We start from the raw sequence: 20771 nt of genomic DNA on the forward strand, positions 1-20771 counted from the left end.
TTAATGGGAAGATCTTCTCAGTAATGAAAGATTCCCATAGATGTATGTGTACAAGATTACACAGCTCAGTTTGGGGTATGGAGGCTAAGAGGCATGGGAGGGATGCCTGGGGAGAAACTACAGCCAGGCTTCAAACAGGAATCCGGGCTATTTCCGAAGATACCAGATTTGTCCTAATCATCTACGGTGTTCATCTCTGCTCCATTCTGATCCAGTGAATCGTTTCTACTGTTATTTCCAAGTTTGCTGTTGCCTATTTCATTTTTTTTGGCCTATTTTCATTTTTTAAAAAAGATTTTATTTATCTATTTGACAGAGAGAGAGACAGCGAGAGAGGGAACACAAGTAGGGGGAGTGGGAGAGGGAGAAGCAGGCTCCCCGTGGAGCAGGGAGATGCAGGGCTCTATCCCAGGACCCTGGGATCATGATCTGAGCCGAAGGCAGACACCTAACGACTGAGCCACCCAGGTGCCCGAGGGTATTTTGATTTTTAAATGTCCCCCACGAAGGCTCTGTCTTAAATTCATAGGTTGACTGATAAAACAAGGATGATGCATCCCTAAGGTAAAACGCATGTAAGTACCCGTAGAAGACTTAAACCAGAGAAGGGGAAAATAACGGCAGGATGGGGTCAACGTTTACCTGGAGAGACTAGAAGTGTGGTCCCCTTCCCAAAGGTGAATCTGCTGTATCCTACATCCGCACCATAGCAAACACCCATACAAAAATGGCCTACAGTGTTGGGCTTTGCAACCTCTGATCTACTTAGGGAAGGGGAAAGAAAACCATCATTTATGGAGAACCTATTACATGCCAAGCAGGTTACAAACTACATATATCACATTACCTCATTCAGGCCACAACTGTGCCATGGGCTCAGATATTATTTCTCTTATTTTAAAATTAAAGAACAGGTGATCTGAGGCTGAGCAGGTTGAACCAGCACTGCTATGAAAGACAGAAATAGCCCAGATGCACGAGACATTTTAGCACAGGACAGGTAAATCTTAGAGGAGCTACAAGAGAAGAATCCTCCTCTTTGTCTCTTTTAGAGTGAAATTACAGCTGCATTGGGGTTAATTCTCCTGCTAGAACCAGATGTCAGGACTTTAGTAGCAGTGATCCCAAAAAACTCCAGCTCAACCTCCACGACACAATCATTTCTTGAGACATGAAGACATTTTGTCCTCAATCTTTCCCTTATCCTTCTGATACGCTACTCACCAGGCCTGACCAGCAGTCAAGTCTCATTCCCAAAGATCCATCTATAGCCTCCATCCTTCCCACACTGTTTCTTAGTCAGCCAAAAACACCCACAAGTCCACATACTCTTCTCATACCCCAGACCCAGAGGTAGGGCCCTTTCATCTACAAAGAGGGCTCCATCTTCACTTTCTTTTTATATTCTACAAAACACATAGGCCATTTGACTGAAATTTAGGCATTTATTGTGCAACACTTAAAATGAAGTCTCTCTCTACCACATCTCTGGGTCTATCACCGTCAAAGTCATGATTTTCAACTCTATTTATCTAACAGATAAATCTAGTCCTTCTATTGTCTCCATTACAGTTACCAATTTTTAGATTCCTGCCATAGTGTCTCTCCTCATTTTAACTTCAATCAATCTGAAACTTCATGGACTAGCATCCAGATCATTATGAGTGACAAGCTTCCTGTTCCCTCTAGTCAACTTGTTTTGTGGGTTCAATGGCAGCCTTGTTACTTACTCAAGTCCTATTCTGCCTGCAAAGGCTGGTGTCCCTCTGATTAAAGGACACCCTGTCTGCTTCAGCTCTGGTAAAAAACACTTGTCTTCTCTTTAGTTCTTATCCTTTGCATACCTACTGTTTTCCACTGGCCTCACAAATAATATCTTGGCTTTCTCTTCTATTGAGAAAGAACCCAACTCAGATGGAGCAATACTATGAGAATGTTAAAGGACAGCTGTGGTTATCCTTCTCCCATCTCTGTATTTAAATATTCTGAAAACAGCCAGAAAAGGCCTATTCTAGCCCATCATGTGCTTTGAATGTTACGATCAGAAAGGAGATGACATAAGGAAAGAGAAATGCTTGGTAATATAGACTTACTTGGGGTGACTTGGAGCTTTGTTCCGGTTCCAAAGGTAAGCTTTTGGCTACCCCCAGAATTCACTGTAATTCAGGCCTTTACAAAATCACTTCCTTTCTCCTGCCATTTACATTTGGGTAACATTCGAGTCACTGTACTTCAGTAGAAGAGAGAGTTGTTTTTACCAATGCCTATGGCTATAGATCACACGAAAATGGCGATTATATTAAGAACCTACATGTATATTCTACATATATAATTCCTTGAAAGAATTATACTAGCTGACCTAGCCTTTTCTTTTTGTTCTAAAAACAAGTATTATTTTACACGTGCATAGCATTTAATAATTTATAGAATACTTTCAAATACATTATCTTATTTTACTTTTAAAATTACTTATGAGGTGATACTAAATATTTTCATTGTACAGATGAAGACATTGTGGCCCAGAGGCTCTAATCAAACCAGACTTAGAAGAACTGGCTCAGCCAAACTTTCTGCCTTTTTCTTTAGGATCAACTCTCTGACTGGGCTGTTTCAGTCTGTTATTTTTGGTTCATCTACATAACTATTTTTCTCCACAGCTAGATCTTCCTATCCTCTGTGCCATTACTTTAACATTTCTTTCTACATCAGAATGCACTTAAGTTTGCATAAACCATTAATTTCTTGACACTTGGGCCCTACAAATACTGCAATAAGTTCAATGGGCCTCAGTAGCCACATTAAGCTTCCGACTTTAGTGACATATTGTCTACTTACTGGGTTTTACTGATAATCGTGTCCCACTCCCAAGGATGAATGTGTTCTAAACCACAGCACTGTGCTGCCTGACAATGCCTGAGCTACCTTGATAATAGATTAATGTGATTAGCATGCATCTACCCTCCCTCATGAGCACTCTGGCTGGGATTCCCCCTCTTTTATCCCTGGAATAAAGACTAAGCTTTGGAATTAAGTCCATGAAAGCCTCTTTTCGGGGCATAATGAGAGTGATGTAGGGGAAAGCCTGAGTAGAGTCCTTCAAATATTGATCTGCAAAATTTCACCAAGTAATCTTGTTTTTTACCAGCCAAAGTTTATCAGCTCTGATCCCCATTTTTACTTTGGAACCAACACCTGCACACAATCTCATTTTACCAGTGGTTAGCAAATTGGTTCTATCCCTGCAGGTAATCTTTCTTTCTTTTATCATTTTAATTTATTTAAAAAGTTTTGTGAGCATGGAGTGGAACATGGGATACGGCTGGAGTATTGGGGATGGGGACAGCATCCCTTTTTTCCTTTTGTTTTAATGGCTTTCATCACTAAACACCAATACTCATTGAGTTAAATAAGGAGACATTTAGTCTCCTGTGTGATAGAAGACTGTAGGGTAAGCACAGGCATTATAATCAGTAAAAACCAGGTACTTACTGGGGCTCACTGATATCGTGGTTCCCTTCCCAAAAGTCAACCCACGTCCTACCTGGTAGGCATGGTAAAATGAGGCCCTGCAAATACCTCAGGTACCCACTCACCCTACCTTGTTTATCACCATAAACAACAGAATCTTGTATTCTGTCCTTACTCTCTGCAAGGAACTCAGTGGGCTTTCAGTGTTTGGATATGCAATAACAAAGCTCCCTTACTTTTCGAGAAGGAGGCTAGACGGTGGTAGGTTCTCCACTCGCTCAGTACCTAGTCACCGAACACCTTTGTGTGTCAGGCACGGGGGACACAGTGGAGGGCCAGTTGGACACCATTCCCGTCCACCACCAGTAGGTGCTCACAGTCCATGGGGTGACACACATAAACAAATCCATAGATAATATCATGTCAAGTGATGGAAGTGCATGAATAAAATCAGGCTGGGCAATGGGATAGAGAACAACCAGGCGGCAGCTGTGTTAGGTGGCTTGTTAGACTGGCCGGGCAGGAAAGGTCTCTCTGAGGAGGTGATGTCTGAAGTGAGATCTAGGCATGGAGGAATTAATCCTCACCTCTGTTGACAGATAAGCAAACTGAGGGCTTGAAAGGTCAAAGCCTGGATCCAAATCACACAGCGTCAACCATGGGCACGGACGCTTAGATCACACCTGCTCTCTGCTGAAATACTAGATCTAGTTCTGCCATGTGAATTCCAGGTTAGAAAAGATAAAGCAAGACAGGGCTTCTTCCAAAGTGGCTCTGGGATGTTATCTGGGTAACTGGATGCCAGCACGGGCCATCGAGGGCATCAAGGCTGTGAGAGGGTGCCAACCGGAAGAGAAGGTGTTGGCATTTCAGAGCAGGTTTTTCTGATGGAGCTGGCCACTGACAGGAAGAGACTTCCTTCATTTCAATTAAAGAGAGAGAGAGAGAGGGAGGCTCTCTCCATTCTGCATTCCTAGTAAGTTGGCAAAGAATGAAAACTATTACCTAGCAGAATGAGCTCTTATAGTTAGGATGGGAAAGGCGCAGAGAGTGCTCTGCTCCCCAGTAAATCTGAATAAATTGAGGACATGTGGAAGTCCACTGAGATTTCCTAAAAAGTTCATGACATGTCTCATTAACTAATCAAATTCAGAATACATGGCGATACTCACTAAGATCCACCTTTACCGTGGTCCCCCTTCCGAACACCAACTTCTGGGCGCTTGAAACACCACAGTGATCTATGTCACCACAAAAACCAAAGGGTGCTTCATTCTCAAGCACAGCAATCTTCTCAGGGTTCTCTCACTTGGTTGAAACCCAACTTAACAAAAGCACATATTTAGGTAAACTCAAGAAAGGTCTTAAACTCACATACTTTTTGGAATGCTAGGAAACCTCAGAAACCATTGACTACAAGCTCCCAAACTCTCAAATTTGTCTCTTCAGTGATCTCAGGTTTTTGATGATCTCCAGGGACAATCCTGCTCACTAATTCCCATGTTCTATTTTCTCATAATTGGAAGGTTTGCCTAATAGGCCAGTTCCACCCTTTCTTTGCCATAGCTGAAGTCTGTTAAACTTGTTTACCCTCAGACTTACCCTCCAATGGAATTTTTCATAAAATCTGACTTTTTAAAAGCTATGAAGCATCCAACCGCCCACACTTTTCAAAGGATTTCACATATATTATCTCATTTGAATCTCACAAAATCCTTTGAGCGAGGCAGAGCTGGAATTATGATCTTCGTGTTACAGATCAACTAGGCTTAGAGAGTTTGAATGGTCTTCCCATGGCCACAGAGTTGGTGAGTGGCTGGGTACACATTGTCTTTTGGCTCCTAGTTGAATGCCTTCATGATTTGTTTTGTACATATTCATGTATTGATCCCATCACCTTGCCTTTCAAATATCCTTTCCTTTCTTATTCCTTTCCCCATTGAAAAAGACAGTATCATCAGCAACAAAAATACTTCTCTCCCTACCACCCCTTGTCTCCTGCAAAAACCCCAAGCAAAGCTCCAGCTCAACTCTTTCCCAGAGCAATGTTTTTTCAATCCTCATACGCTTTCTGTGAGCTGGGAGATAAGAGCTACCAATATTTCAGTTGCATTAATTGGGAAAAATGAGGGCCCGAAGAGATAAATCAGAATGCTGGTTATAGAGGTTGCAGCCTGGTACAGACAGCAATATATTGAACCTTAGAAAACATGGGTTCTTGCCCTGCTATTGTGTCCATGTTCAAATGACTTAACCACTCTGAAAAGAGAGAATCACACCTTTCCACCGTCCCTTGCCCCTTGAGACAATCAGATAAGAGATGGGAGGAAATAAGAAAAGTACCTTAATTGTTTTCCTTCTCTTAAGAAAATGGACTCTAGAAAATATCAGGGTAGCAATATCTTTTATCCACATTGAATTTTTGCATCCATATGTGCTTATGCATAAGAGCAAGACTAAACATTTTTTTTTTTAAAGATTTATTTATTTGACAGAGAGAGACAGCGAGAGAAGGAACACAAGCAGGGGGAGTGGGAGAGGGAGAAGCAGGCTTCCTGCAGCGCAGGGAGCCCGATGTGGGGCTCGATCCCAGGACCCTGGGATCATGACCTGAGCCGAAGGCAGACGCTTAACGACTGAGCCACCCAGGCGCCCCAAGACTAAACATTTTTTATTTTTTTTTATTTAATTAATTAATTTATTTTTAAGACTTTATTTATTTATTTGAAACAGAGAGAATGAGAGAGAGAGAGCACATGAGACGGGGGAGGGTCAGAGGGAGAAGCAGGCTCCCTGCCGAGCAGGGAGCCCGATGCGGGACTCGATCCAGGGACTCCAGGATCATGACCTGAGCCGAAAGCAGTCACTTAACCAACTGAGCCACCCAGGTGCCCAAGACTAAACATTTTTAAGGCAAGTTTGAGACACATTAATTTGGGCCAACACAGCACATTAATGGCTAGGCTCTTGCTTCAATGTTAGAAGCAGAATTGTGGCTCAAGCCCCAGTATTCACTGGGTTTGACTAACACCCTGGTTTCTCCTCCAGAAATTAGCTTCTTTCCTGTGGTGTGGGTCACATGGTGATTTGAGGCCCATCAAAACCCACAGGGACCAAGGAAATCACACTCTTGACACACTTGACACATACACATACTTGACAAAGGATACTTCTTACAGCCTTGACAAAGTGTGTGTGGGGGGGTTGTGGTGTTTAGGGTAATCTTGCTAGTGCTGTACCTGCTTTATAGAGCTGGAATGCCCATAAGTGGGCACATATTTGAGTCTAACCCACTCATATATTTACTTACTTCTCTGCTTTGGCTGTTTGGACCTAGATCTATGAGTGAAGATAATAACTCTCAACCATAGCCTTGTTTGGGGGCCATTTGACCATTTTTAGCCTACAAAGGAACCTGAGAACAGGAAGTCCTATAAGCCATGGAAACCTTTTGGATCAGGCTGTTCATGTTTCCAGAGTGGAAATGCTGATAAACACAATCACACACAGGCATGCACAGTAGGGTCTCTATATTCAATTTAGTGCCCAAAGAAGATGCCAAAGAGAGGAAGGGTACATTAGTGGGTCCATCTAGGCTCTGTGAGCTGCTCTGCACAGTAGATCAGCTCTACCTTCCTTGGTCCAAGTTTCAAACCCAGACTCCCTCTAGCTATTCTAGAACCTCCACTAGTGAGGCTAGTGTTAAGGAAGAGGGTGAGGAGGCTTCTTGGGGAAAGTTCAGAGTGTGATATAGAAGTCATTCTTGATAAGAAAGGAGTATAGTAGTCTACGGAACTTCTAACAGGGAGATGACCAAGAATCACAGGATGCAACGAAAATAAATCTTGCAAATCTATCTTCCAATATGACATGCCCGTTCTAGGCCAAGGGTCAAATCCTTCCCCAGTCATTGGGTATGAACCAAGGTGTGTGTTTTGAGAGGCATCACACTGTAGTGGGATTGCCCTCTTTTGCCTTTGGTGGTGATGAACACAGTCTGCTTTTAGATTCTCAAGTTCCTAAAAAGGACCCTAGGTCATCTTGACCTTCCTTCCGCCTTCCCATCCTAGTCTACCCAGGAAGGAGGGTCCTCCAGGAGGGGCAATACACGTGTTCCCTTAGTTTTAAGACTAAGGGAATTCATTCATCTTCTTTTCAATTTCTTCACAGGAATGTTTCCCTGGAGTAGAAAACAACCCACTTACCAGGCCATACAGTTAGCTGAGTTCCTTTTCCAAAGTACAGCTTCCCCAAGGCTGAGCCTCTATCGACACAATGCTGGCCCCCTTTACATGAACCTGGTCCTAATGTGCCCCAACTATTCTCTCCTCTGCCCTGGGGATAGGGTTGAAAATCCACCTCTATCCTCTTTAAGTGGCTATAAGTCTTTTCCTTGTGCAGCCAGCAGTCTTAGCTGGACGGTCAGTCATCAGAGGCTCTCTCTCAAGGGACAAATGCTCTTTGGTAACAATAGCCTTCCCACCTGCAGAGGCCCCTCCCATCAGAAAGCAATTACCTGTCCTTTTGAGAGTGTTTAAATTGGAAGGAACTTTGCTTCCTTGGCCCTATTTCCCAGTATAAAAGATGCTCACTTACTTAGATTGACATAATGTTTGGATCCCTTTCCAAAGCTGAACTCGTGAAAACTTTGATAGACTAGATCTGCCCTCTGCAAAATCACCTCATTTCCCTCATTCAACCTCTGGTCCTCCCTCCAGGCATTTCTTTTTTCTCCTTTTTCTTTTTTCCTTCCTGATATCCCCCTTTTACTTTCCCATTTACTCACTGGGAAATCATACCCCACCATCTTCTAGGCTTAAAGAATCCCAAATAGCCTTTAGCTCATGAATAATTTGATGACTTTTTCTTCAGCTATCAAAATAATAAAAATAGAAGGAATGGGCCTGGCTCACCTTTTCATCCTCTAGGCTTGAATTCTGGGATCTTAGCACTTAAGAGTTGAAAGGGAGCACAGAGGTGATTTGTTCCAATAGCTAAAATGGTATAGAAATCCCTTCTCTAACATCCAGTGCTTAACCATAAGGACCCAGCATGAAGACCTCCAAGGAGAGGAGCTCTGCACTTCAAAAAGCAGCCTTTCCACTGCAGGGAGGTTCTACTTGTTCAAAAAGATTCCATAAGAGGTTGAGATGCATCTCCTTTCAACCACTGGTTTTGATTTTGCCTTCTGTACTAACCCCTTCCTTGTCTTCGTGGCAGTTCTTCAAATATTTGGAAAGAGTTCTATCTTGTCTTAATATAGTCCAGTGACATCCTCTCTCACTTTTTCTTTAGGGACCTGAGATAGTTTCAGATAGTTAGCTTGATTTTTATCTGACTGTGAAGCCGTGCCCTCAACAAATTTATCATTGTGAAGGTGTACCTGATGGGGAGAGCCATTCTGGGGTAGAGGAGGAGGTGAGGAAGACAAGTGAAGTGGAGAGCTTATGATCCTAATGCAAACCAGGGAAGCTTTTTGGAATTTAGTTACTGACCATTGAGTTTCCCAGGTAAAATTGCCCATGATCATAGCCACCATTTTATTTTAAAATTATTCTGATTTTTTTCCTTCTTACTTACTTGCTCTTACAGTTACTGTGGTTCCTGCTCCAAAAATGTAGTTGTAGTTATCACGGCCACAGTGATAGGTGTTCCTACACAAACCTCATCAAGGCTGCCTCATGGTCTAGCTTTACCCCCATACGCCCTTGGTAACTATCTTAACCTCTTGCTTTGGCTTTCACTTTCACACAACTTCCTCATCTGTGAAAAGGGGGATGCTAGTATCTATCCTAGGGGACTGTTAGGAAGGTGAAATGGGTTCAAGTATGAGAGGCATTTACACAGCACTTTGCATATAGCAAGCATTCAATAAGAGTTTTTTTAATGATCAAGATTATCTAATTCTTTTTATCTTAAAAATACATATAATTTTAGCTTGTCACATCTCTCTGAGACCCGGGACATTCATAGATACTTTAAATTATATCCAAATGCTCTTTTGTCAACTAGTAAAAGTAGCAATAGTTAAAATTTGGGAATGTTCTTTATATAGGATACCATCCCAAGAGTAGGGTCGGCAGCTTCAGAATGTTTACTGAATCACAGGATCTGTTTACTATGTTTTATATCTGTTTAAGAGATGTATGAACAAAGAATGATAAATTGTTATGGGTGGGAACCCAAAAAATAAAATAAAAGAACTCAAAACAAATACAAACTGGTAAGAGGAATTTAGGATAATATATTGGTGACTTTTACTTATAGACAATTGTAACTTACTTGGCTTTACACTGAGTTTGGTCCCAGATCCAAAGTAAAATCTGTTAGAGCTGTACACCCTGTTTGCTGTCATTACAAAAAGTCTGGGGCTTCCAAAAAGGGAGGCGTGCTGAATAGAGATAACCAACCAAGGTAGGTCAAGACTAACCCAACCCCACCAGCTTCTTGCTATTTTCCTAGAAAATTCAAGAACCAAAGTGAGGAATGAGCCAAGAAGACACATTCATTATCAGAGACAGGAAAGATAAGGGCAACTGATTTTCTTCAGTGGTTTTATCGATTTCTTTTCTTTAGTTTTCTGCTTGGGTTCATTCTTAAGTCTTCTGTGCTCCATACACACAATATTTGAAACAAGGACACTGCCAGTAAGTGCTTTTTACCTTTTTCTTTTCCTAATTACAACTGAAAAGTCTCCTCAGGTGGACTGGATTGTGAGAAAAATCCTTACTCTGCCTTTAGTCCCAGGGTATCTGGAGGCTTTTCTCCTTGAGTCTGTACCGGGATCTGCATTGTGCTTGACAACTTGACCTGAGCTGCTTTTAATGATACCCTGAACCACACCAGCTAGTTAGCTGTCGTCTGTCTGCATGTATCATCTACCAAGATCCTTGTATCCTATCTGTCAAAGTACTTACATCATATAACCAAATGTACTTTACCATCCACACTGACACTCTCCTTCCAGCCCCCACAATGAAACTGTACATTTTGGCTCTTTTTTTTTTTTTCTTTCTGCCTGCATGTTCCCTTTCACAAGGGGGAAAGAAAAGAGGCCACAGTGCTGGCTGTCATTTGCAAGTCTAGATGAAACATTATTTATGAGCAAAATATTTTGCTGACAATAAGGACAGAAAGGAAACCTCAGTGCCAACAGTTAGACACCCACACAGTTTGGATTTAAACAAATTTCAACAAATGAACACAGTTAGGAGAAATAAAATACTTCAGTCTAAGCCAAGTAATTATAATACTTATGCAGTTTTGGAGGGCAAAGGGGTTACTTGTTCTTACTTGTAGAAATGATAAGCAGTGTGTTACGGGAACACTTTGCTGGAAGGGCACCAGAGAGCTATAGAAATAGAGCTGCATTTAAATATCTTAAATGGGCACCTTTGTGATTAGCAACTTACGTAGAAGTAAGCTAGGATAAGCTAGAAATAGAGCTGGCCAACTAGACTTGGTTTAAGATAGTTCCTAGTCAAACCGTCTTGCAGCATTTCCTCTGGTTCAAATAAAAATATTATGAGAAACAGAGACTCCCTTTATGGAATCTGTTTCTATTATTCAGCAATCCTTCTAGGTTAGGATAGCTTCTTCTCTATTCTCTTTCATCAACTCCCCTTCCAAACTTAGCAAAAAGGCTTCTCTTTCTCTTTGGCCTTTGATGAATAAATACTTCTCTTCTCACGTTACCCCTTTAAGCATGTGCTCTTGGTGTCTCTCCCGTACCCTCAGCCCCAGGCCCATCAGGTTCCATGTATGTACAGTATACATTTATAGATTAATAAATCAGCACAAAGAGTATTTGATTGTGGTAGCCTACCAGGTACAACAGTCAGCTGGGTCCCAGATCCAAAGGTCAGTTGCCAGCCTGAACCAGAAGAAACACTGTGATATGCCCAGCAACAAAAACCAGATCAAATGGGCCAGGTTGACAGAGCACAGAGTAAAGAGTTGGCAATTACTCTATGGGGTAGGCCTTACATCATTGTCAGCCTAGGTTTGTTGGAGTAACCATGCTGCCTATCTACAAATCCTGAATAAATCCTTGTCTTTACAATCCCACTGTCTCCTAAGGAATCTTTGTTTTCCACTTTCTTTTTTTTTTTTTTTTTAAAGATTTTATTTACTTATTCATGAGAGAGAGAGAGAGAGGCAGAGGGAGAAGCAGACTTCCCGCAGAGCAGGGAGCCCGATGCGGAACTCGATCCCAGGACTCCGGGATCATGACCTGAGCCGAAGGCAGACGCTTAACCATCTGAGCCACCCAGGCGCCCATGTTTTCCACTTTCTACTACAGAGTTCTAAGCATCAAACATATGCTTGCAATATATATGTAGAGTAAGTGCTCTCTGATTTTAGATGTTAAATCAGGGTTCACATCTTTTTATCTAAGAAGACTCACAAAGCTCGGGACAGAGACTCTTTCTCCTCCACTCTGGGCATTACTGAGTTGTGCAACCAGGGATAAATCCTTGAGTCCTCCTCAGACTGAGTCTATAGGATGGAAATGAGGTATAGAGCATTATCTAGTTACTTTGGCTGCTAGTTTGATACTGATAAAATAATTTTATAATGATTAAATTATTGGGGAAATTTCTAGTTTTCCACTTTACTTTTGGGTCACTTCTTTTCTCCTAAGGTGGTCCCTATGTTGATTTAGCCGCTAAAAGAGATAAAAAATGCAAGAAAAATGAACTTTAATATTCCCTGAAGTAGTGCGGATGGCACCAAAGAGTCATGCCCAGGAGGGATCAGAATATGGATTGTCATATTCGAGGGAACAAACGAGATCCACCTCCAGAAGGTCAGGGGATATTGTCCCCTGAGGGCAGTATCACGTTGAGTTTGTTCCCTGATGGGTCCCTGGTCTGAACACCAAGCCTGGCGTAGAGTAGATGAACAAAAATATTCGTCAGATGAGTCCTGTGGGCTCCTCAAACTTCAGGCCAGGAGAATTAATTGTTGACACAAGCTCAGCAAACTGGAGATTCAAGTTCTAGTTCCAGCTCAGGCACAGACAGCCTGTAGGACCAGGATCGGTTTCCTCCACAGGCCTTAGTTCCATCATAAATGGAGGCGGTCAATAGGGATGATTTTAAGGGTTCTCTCTGCTCCACGAGGCTATGTTATAGAAATTTTTGGCCCAAAGCTTTAGAAACAGGAGGTGTCCCACAGTACTTAGGAATAAACATTTAAAAAAAAAGTGATTTTCAGACTCTGGGAAAGGCTAATCACAGTTATTTGGGTCAATGATCATTATTTACAAGGTTCCTTCTATAAGCTGACATAATCTTAGCCAAAAAGAATAGTGCCTTAGGGGCTTATTGAGGAATTAGAAGTCTCGTCCACCAATGACTGTACAAATCCGGGGCCACAGGACCTAGCCAGTACCCCAAGTACACAGTCACACCTCGTTAGTCCCACCACATATATTCTGGGAGCAATTCCCAGGACTCCCCCACACGCCCATTTTGCACCAGGACGGCAGATCCTAGCCAGGGAGACTTTTGTCCTCCTTCTATTTGATGCTCATTCACCCTTTCTAAACATTCTTCACATAGTGTACAATTGGGTCTAAATCAGCCCCTAATCCACAGACATTGCTTAATCCAGGGATACACTTCTATACTTACTGGGCTTCACAGATAACTCAGTTCCTTGTCCGAAGATAAGCTTCTCTCCCTGGTTATAATTCACACTGTGTTACATATCTTGTCAAAAACACATCCAATCTTCTTGAACACATTTCTAATCCTCTGCCCCAAAATCCACAGCAGATCTCTCTCACACCATAGCATGAATTGTGGCTATACTTATTGTAACTATTTTTCTTATATGGGGAATAAAGTACTTACACAGGGGGCTGAGAGAGAATAATGAGAATTCCTATTTATCCAAAAATGTTTCTATCCAAACCGATTTCTCGTTTTTGCTTAATGGCTCTGGGTATTGCTGCTCAGGGAAATGGCTTCCTTTCAAATCTGTTTCTCATGGTCTTGGCTAGAAATACGTGGCACCCGGGGGTTAAAATTAAGGGCAGGTGAGACTCCAGGTAATCAAGCCTATCTGCAGTGACCACAACTTGGGTCCCGGCTCCAAAATTCAATTTCCACCAGCCATCAGTTGTCACACTAGTGACAAACACTGCTACAAAATGGCTTCCCCAGAGAAGACAGCTGCTAAATGAAGACAAACTGCTCGTGGGGAAACAATTTTGCTACAAAATGAGGTAACTGCATGATATGAGATATAAGCTTTTCCCTCCCTTCTCCTCTAATTTCTCTTCTTTCAAGATGCCCAGGATGATGCTTGCCAAGAGCTGTACTTCCTGGGCAGTAGGGCCAGCGTACAGTGCCTCTGTGGTTAAGGAAGCCCGCCGGGCCCTGGCTCTAGACTCTTTCGTGACAAAAACCCACCACGTCTAGGAGTTCACCTTATGCCAAGCCCAGTCCTCAGCACTGCCAGAGTTCACATTACAGCTGATCACCACGGCTGCCCTCGCCTTTAAATCACCTGGTGCTTTGAATTCATGAGTCTCCTGGAAAAACTGTTCTAGGATCTCTGAGCTCTGAGCCTCTTGGAACTGTATCCATCACTGGCCTCTACTTGCCTCAGTTTTTAAGTCCATGAAATAGGGAGAACTCTACTGGAATCCCCTTCTGAGGAAGACTTGCCATCAGATGGTTTTATTTACTGGAAGATTGGGAGAGTGGACAGACCCCAGGACTGGGTTATTGGTGGGGTCCTGGCGAGTTCCTTCCCCTCTACCCCTTCCAGAGCTCCTTCAAGGGTGAAGAAGATGACCAGGCACTGGGCCTTGGTCTGCTCAACCCTTTCAATGTTCTTCTGACCCAAGGAGGCCCCCACGGAAAAGAGAGCAGGTCTTCCTTTTGGAGATAATAGTATTCAGCGCACAATTCAAATTATATGCCACTTACTTGGCTTGACAAGCAGCCTTGTCCCCTTCCCAAAGATAAAAGAGTAGCCTTGTCCTTGTGCACAGTGATTATCTCAGCATCAAAAACCTGCCAACTCAGCTTTCCTCCACACCAAGCCCTCCTGAGAAGGGAAACCTCCAATGCATTTCCTCCGGTGTTATCCACACAGACCTGTGATTTTCCTCCCGGAATGAGTGATCCCTCCCCCTCCTTATTGTCCCTTTCTACCTCCCTCTCCATCCCTCCTCCTGAAGTCACTATGGGACCCCGGCCTCAAGACCCTCTGGCTCACTCCCACACTGAGCCCGGGCTCATCTCCTCTCCCACGTAACTGTACTTACAGGGCAGTACGGACAAGCTGGTTCCCTGACCGAAGCTCAAACCCTGGCCGTAGTTAGTCCCACAGTGCCTCTGGGCTCTGCAAAAACCCCCTAGAGCTCCCCTGACTTCATCTCAACACCACAAACGGCCCAGAACTCAGGACCCTGGACCCAGGACCCAGAACCTGTGTTCTCAGCTTGAGGATGAAAAAGCCAGCCTGTTTGTCCTGTCCAGTCCTGACAACAAAGGGAGTTTGGGACACATCAAGCAAAGGTTCCAAAACTTAACCCAGCGACCCTGGTGTCCTGAAGGATGCAGCTCTGCATTAATGAGCCAGAGTTTGTTTTTTTTTTTTTTTTCCCGGAGAGAGACTCCAGGGTCTAGAAAGAGGCTTAAAGAGGGTCTCTCATTTCTTCTGCCTTGAGGCAGAGCTGCACGTCAATCACCCCTGATAGGAGGGTGTCTATCTCCTTTCGAAACCCTCTAGAGAAAGTGTTCTGGCAACTACTCCTGACAGCTCACTTTCACTGTTCAAAAACCTATTAGGAAGGTTTTACCACTAACCTCACTCCCTTCTTCTTGCAGTATTAGCTGCGTCCTGTGGCCTGAGTCCTGGTGGAGCTGGAGAACACGGCCCCTCTAGCTTCTGTCTGATGCCTCCTATCCCAGACTGCTTTCTGTGACTTGATTCCACTTTCCCCTCCACCTCTTATTTCCATATTCACTGCCCCGATTTGCCTCTATGGACTTTACTGATCCCCCATCTCCGGCTATTTGCAGGTGCCATATTTCATCATGAGCTTCATTACCCAGAGGAGCAGAAGGACAATTTGAGGACAGGCTGCTCTTTCCTGTGGGGCTTCCATTCTCTCTCTATCCCTGTCCCTCCACATGGGAAGCCTGTGTCTTGGGGCACTCTGGAGGAAGTCATACTGGGGTCCCCATGGTGGGAGGTGTAAGGTTTCGGCTACTGTGAGTGCACCCCTGCTCCAAGGGCCTGTGAGCAGCCTCAGGAGCTCCGGCCATGCAGCTCCCTGCAGAAACCTCTCCCCTGCCTCTGACACTTGGATGATTTTGTATTTAAACGATCCAGGATTCTTTCTATTTCCACTTAGATACTTTCAAATCCCAGGTGAAGAATTTCATAGAACAGGCTGACACTTTCCACCCTCCCCCCGTGGCAGCTCTTCTCCTGATGTATGACAGAGTCTTGACAGAAGAGCCCGAGGGGCGAAACAGAAGTTCTACTGTGCTTGGAGATGATGTGTATCATTATTATTAATAGCTAGGGTTTAATGAGCTCTTCTTATGTTTTGGGCACTATGCTAAATACTTTAGCTGTATTATTTTATCTGATCCTTACAATAACTCAGCATGGTAGATATTTTTTTTAATCCTTATTTTATGGTTGGGGCAATTGAGGCTCAGAGAGGTTAAGTAATTTGCCCAGGGTCACACAGCTAAACAAAGTAGTGCAGCCAGGACTTGAATTTTGGTTTTTCTATCTCTAAAGCTCATGCTATATTGCCTAATCCATAAACAACCAGGTTCCAGATGTGCCCAGGGAACACATGGCCTCTCAGAGATGCTGCAGAAGTAGACTCAGTGCTGGGTGTCATGTTCTACAGAAGAAATTTTGCTCCCAAACGAGATGCCCAAAGTTCTAATGGTTCTTTTGAGAGATTTAAATTGCAGTGGTGGGTGGTGGTGGTCAAAGTTAGATGTAAAAAATACTTTCTGGCAGCAAGGCTTGCTAAATTTCAGAATTGATTACAGAGAGGCACTGAGGAATTCCTGCCCTAGAGCATCAGAAGGAGCCAGAGCATATCCCAAATGGCCAGGGTGCATGCAGGGAAGCCTAGTTAGGGGTGGTGTAGCACTGGGTCCCCTCCGGAGATCCTTCCTGACATTCTCATTGGCTCAGTGATTGTTTATACCTCTACTTCTTTGAAAATGTTGTCTATGCTCCTGAGAGCCCCTCATCATGAGCCACAGTACGAGATTGTGTGTGTGTGCATATGTGTGTGTGTGCATGCATGCGCATCTCATTTTAAAGCAGAGAAGGGAACCGACTCTCTTTGGCCTGGGGAAAGAACATTAATAAAGAGCCCAAGCAGATGCACGGGATTAAAGTATTTTTCAAACTAATGATTGGATTGATTGCCCCTAAAGGCCCCGCCAAAGAAGAACACAACTTACTTGGCTTCACAGTGAGCGTGGTCCCGTCCCCAAAGGTTAATTTGCCTGCATTGGTGTTACACAGTGCTCAGTGCTATTGCAATAACCTTGACTGGGGCCTCTAGGAAGACAGGTGGAGGTGGAGGAGGCAAGCAGGAAAACAGAACCTGAAATGACTGCCCATGGCCAAAACAATCTCTTTGTAATTAGGTTAGAACGTGGGATGAATACTAATAATTAGCAACTTCTGAGCCCGGTTGTATTTGCCATAATTTTCCTTGAAAGAATGGGCCTTGGCAGGAGCACCTCCTGGGAAATTCATTCAACGCGGCTACTGCAGGTCTCCTGGGATCCCATCTTGTTTGTTATTCCTGCAGGCCTTTTGTCTATTTTCATCCAATTCCTGCCTTTTTCCTGCTTGCTTTTCCTGTACCTTCCTCCTCGTGGAGGCTCACACATTTTCTCAGGGAGAGACTCCATGGATAGTAAAAGCCAAGCACAATGCCCTAGGGAACTATGCATTAATAACCTTGTTTTCCAACTGGTATCACGAACCACCCAACACAAACCAAGCAAAGAAAACACCACCTGTGTTTTGACAGCTTCTGCATGATGGAGGACAGGCTTGTTGGGAAGAATAATTAGCCAGAAAGAAGAACTTACTTGGTGTGACCATGAGTTTGGTGCCCTTCCCGAACGTGAGTCCATAACTCCCACCCGCAGAGTATGCACAGAGTTCTCTTTCTTTGCAAAAACCCCGTAGATGCTGAGAAAAATCAAAGCACTCACAGCACAAGAGCAGTGCTGACAAAAGCTCAGACCGTAATGATAATCAGATGACAGACAGAAGAGCCTGTGACAGAGGCTGGCCATGGGGTGGACCATCCCTAGAGACCTGGCTGGATTTCAGAGGCCATCTTGTCCATTCTCCTGTCTCCAGCCAAGGTGTTCTCTGACCAAAGACCCATCCAGTCTTTGAGAGCTCCCGGGAAAGGTGGCTCTCCTTTGCCATCAGCCTTTGCATTCAAGCAACTGTGCCTTATCTAATTGAAATCTGCAAGTGGCAGTCAGAGTACTTTGTGTCTCCAGCCTCCTTCCTTGAAGACCCAAGACTTCATGTCAACAAACTCCAAATAGAAACTCATCATAACATACTACACCAGTCCCAGTGGTCGTTTCTCGGCGGGGCGGGGGGTGGGGGGGCTGGCGGGGAGAAAACTCATATCGAAGGAAGTGGGTCACGGTGAATATTAGCTTTATCTGTAATTTGAATTGTTTTTACAATGAGAAATTTTCATGCATTTCTTAGACAAATTAAAAGTAATCACAACACTAAATATTTTAAATGGCTCCTGGATCTCAGACGAGCCTCCCTGTGCGCCTCAGGCCAAGGAGTCTCTAGTTTTCTGTCCCAAGGTTTTAGTCTCCTGGGACCAGAGGAGGGAACTGGACCAAACTATGTGGTCAGAGTAAGCTGGAGGCGCCGAGGCCGGATTGAGGTACTTGTGTTTGCTTCTGATTGTCTAGTGGGCTTTTGAATCATGCCAGTGTAACCTGTTTATCTTCCTGCTCAGAACTCACTTCCCAGCTCTTAACAGACCTTTTTTTGGGGGGGGTGGGGTGGCAAAAGCATTCCTAGGAACATTGAAAAATCATTAAGGGGAGAAGCAACGCTGATCAAAATTAGGGATGGCCAGGGACACTTACTTGGAATCACAGAAAGTCTTGTGCCCTTTCCAAAGACAGGCAGGCTGTTTCCTGATTTCCCACAGCGATTGCCTCCATAACAAAAACTCTGAATGCCTGGCCCAGGTTGTTCTGGATGTTTCCTCTTGTTAATCTTTTTCCTAGATCAAAATCTTCCCACTTAACGATAGTTTTTGTTTTCCCTAAGCATGTCTTTGGCTCCTTCTCCCTGATCCTCTACAAAATGTGGTATCATGAAGATGGCTCTGGCTTTGACCGGCTACAAGAACTTCCATACATGGAGCTGTGGCCCAAGAATGCATTTCTGAAACCTGCAAACTTCCAGTTTATTGTTAGCCTGTGAAAAATGTTCCAAAGGAAACCCCTGTCTCTGGCCTCATGATGAACTCTTCGCTGTGCTAGAAATAAAAAGGATTTGGAAAATGGCACAGCGCGAGAAGCCTCAACACAAGCTGTTGCTCTTGGCCGACACACCATCTTTGTTGCCTCTGGCATTTAAGTAGGTCTTTAAAAAGCTATCTCCCACCCCTCCCTGGAACAGGGGAAATGAGAAGGCACGGAGCATCAGAGCCAGGAATCTTAGCAGAGGCCAAACAGGAAAAAGTGGGTCTTTTATGAAGAGTGGAAGGAGAGGGTGATAGGTAGGCTGCGGTTATTTCCAAAACCACTTTGGTCGGAGCCAGAAATCACACTGGGTTTAACAATGTGTTCAAACAAAGTCCACTGGGGACAAGCCCTGGGGCGGGGGAGAGACTCGAAGATAGACTCTGGGCAAAGGGTCATGATTTTGTACTCTTGATAATATATAAACAATGAAAAAGATAATTGGTATGTAAGCAGCAGAACCCTGGCAGCAACTTTCCTAGCTCTGGAGGGGAAAGAATTGGTATTTGGCTAAGCTGCGGAAAGGCCAAGGACCTGGCCTCCGTGAGAGCGGAAGGGCCCAGGATCTAGAAGCTGCCCACACGTCTTTGAGCCTAAGAAACTGTTCACACCTGACACCAAAGCCACTTTGAACTCAGTGGGAGTTAATATCAGAAAATCACAAGAACAGTACTTACTGGGGAGAATATTAAGTTGAGTCCCCTTTCCAAAGCTGATTTTTTCAGTTTGTTCACACTGTGATTGGGTCCCCAACAAAAACTCCTGGTGATTCTTTTCAGGAAAGTTACACATCCCTTAATGGATATTTCATCTTCCTGGGACTTAACAGATCCCCATGCTGTCTCCTTCTACTATAATAAACAGGCCTCATTATCTCTTCAGCCATCTTTCTCTGTGTCTCCTGGTTATTTTGCTTGAATTTTATGTTGCTTATTGCAAATGTGCAGAGAGGAAATTGGATGACCTCATTTAACACAGAGGGCAAATTGTAAAAGCAACAATTCAGCTAACTCCTTTGCGATATCAAACACAATTCTATTACGGAAGTCAAAAACTGGCTGGCCAACTACCATGGGGTTAGAAATTCACCCTTCAGAGCCCAAAGAAAGATGGGGGCAGGTAAGGGCCACGTCAGCCACACATCTGAGATAGACCTGCATTACAGAGCCCTCACCTCACCCTTGGCTCTGTTAGAGTGGCCTTTTATCACCAGACCCTGAAGATGCCTCATCCTAGGACAAGCACACGGTTTGCTGCACTCATGATAGACCTGAGCCAGCCAGGGACAGTGGGAATCATTCATTTTGGCCCAGAGGGATCCTAGTCTTTCAGGAAATGTTCTCCTTTCACAGTACGTGGACACAGTCTCTTACCACTAAGAGATGGACACCTGATGCCATCACCACCAGCCCTGATGGGTTCCTTGTTTGACTCATAAAGAACCAAGCCCTACTGTCTCCTCCTCATTGTCTTCCTGACCCTCAGATGCTGTTTACTGCAGTCATTTAAAAAGATTAATGTGGGTTGGTCATGTTCACTGGATTTAAGCAAACTTATGGAGTGATCTAGCTTGTTTCCTGGTCTTTTGGTGTTTCCCACAGCTTAACCATTCAGAAATAGGCTATCCTACTTTAAAGCTCCTTGTGTTGGTCATTTCATAGTCTCAGTTGTAACCTGTTGTAGAGTTTAATAACTCAGTCAGCCAACTTAACAACACGTGACTCTTAAAAGTCACTTTTTCACTGACATTTGGATGGGCCGCATTGTCCC

At 43.8% G+C, this 20771-nt stretch overlaps 1 protein-coding gene across 1 annotated transcript in view; it reads right to left on the bottom strand.

Moving 5' to 3' along the window:
- LOC110585438 (T cell receptor alpha chain MC.7.G5-like) overlaps window positions 1-20771 on the bottom strand; it is a 403737-nt gene that overhangs the window by 20031 nt on the left and 362935 nt on the right. The window lies entirely within an intron of this gene.

Source organism: Neomonachus schauinslandi, chromosome 9 (assembly GCF_002201575.2).
Source record: "Neomonachus schauinslandi chromosome 9, ASM220157v2, whole genome shotgun sequence".
Classification (NCBI taxonomy): Eukaryota; Metazoa; Chordata; class Mammalia; order Carnivora; family Phocidae; genus Neomonachus; species Neomonachus schauinslandi.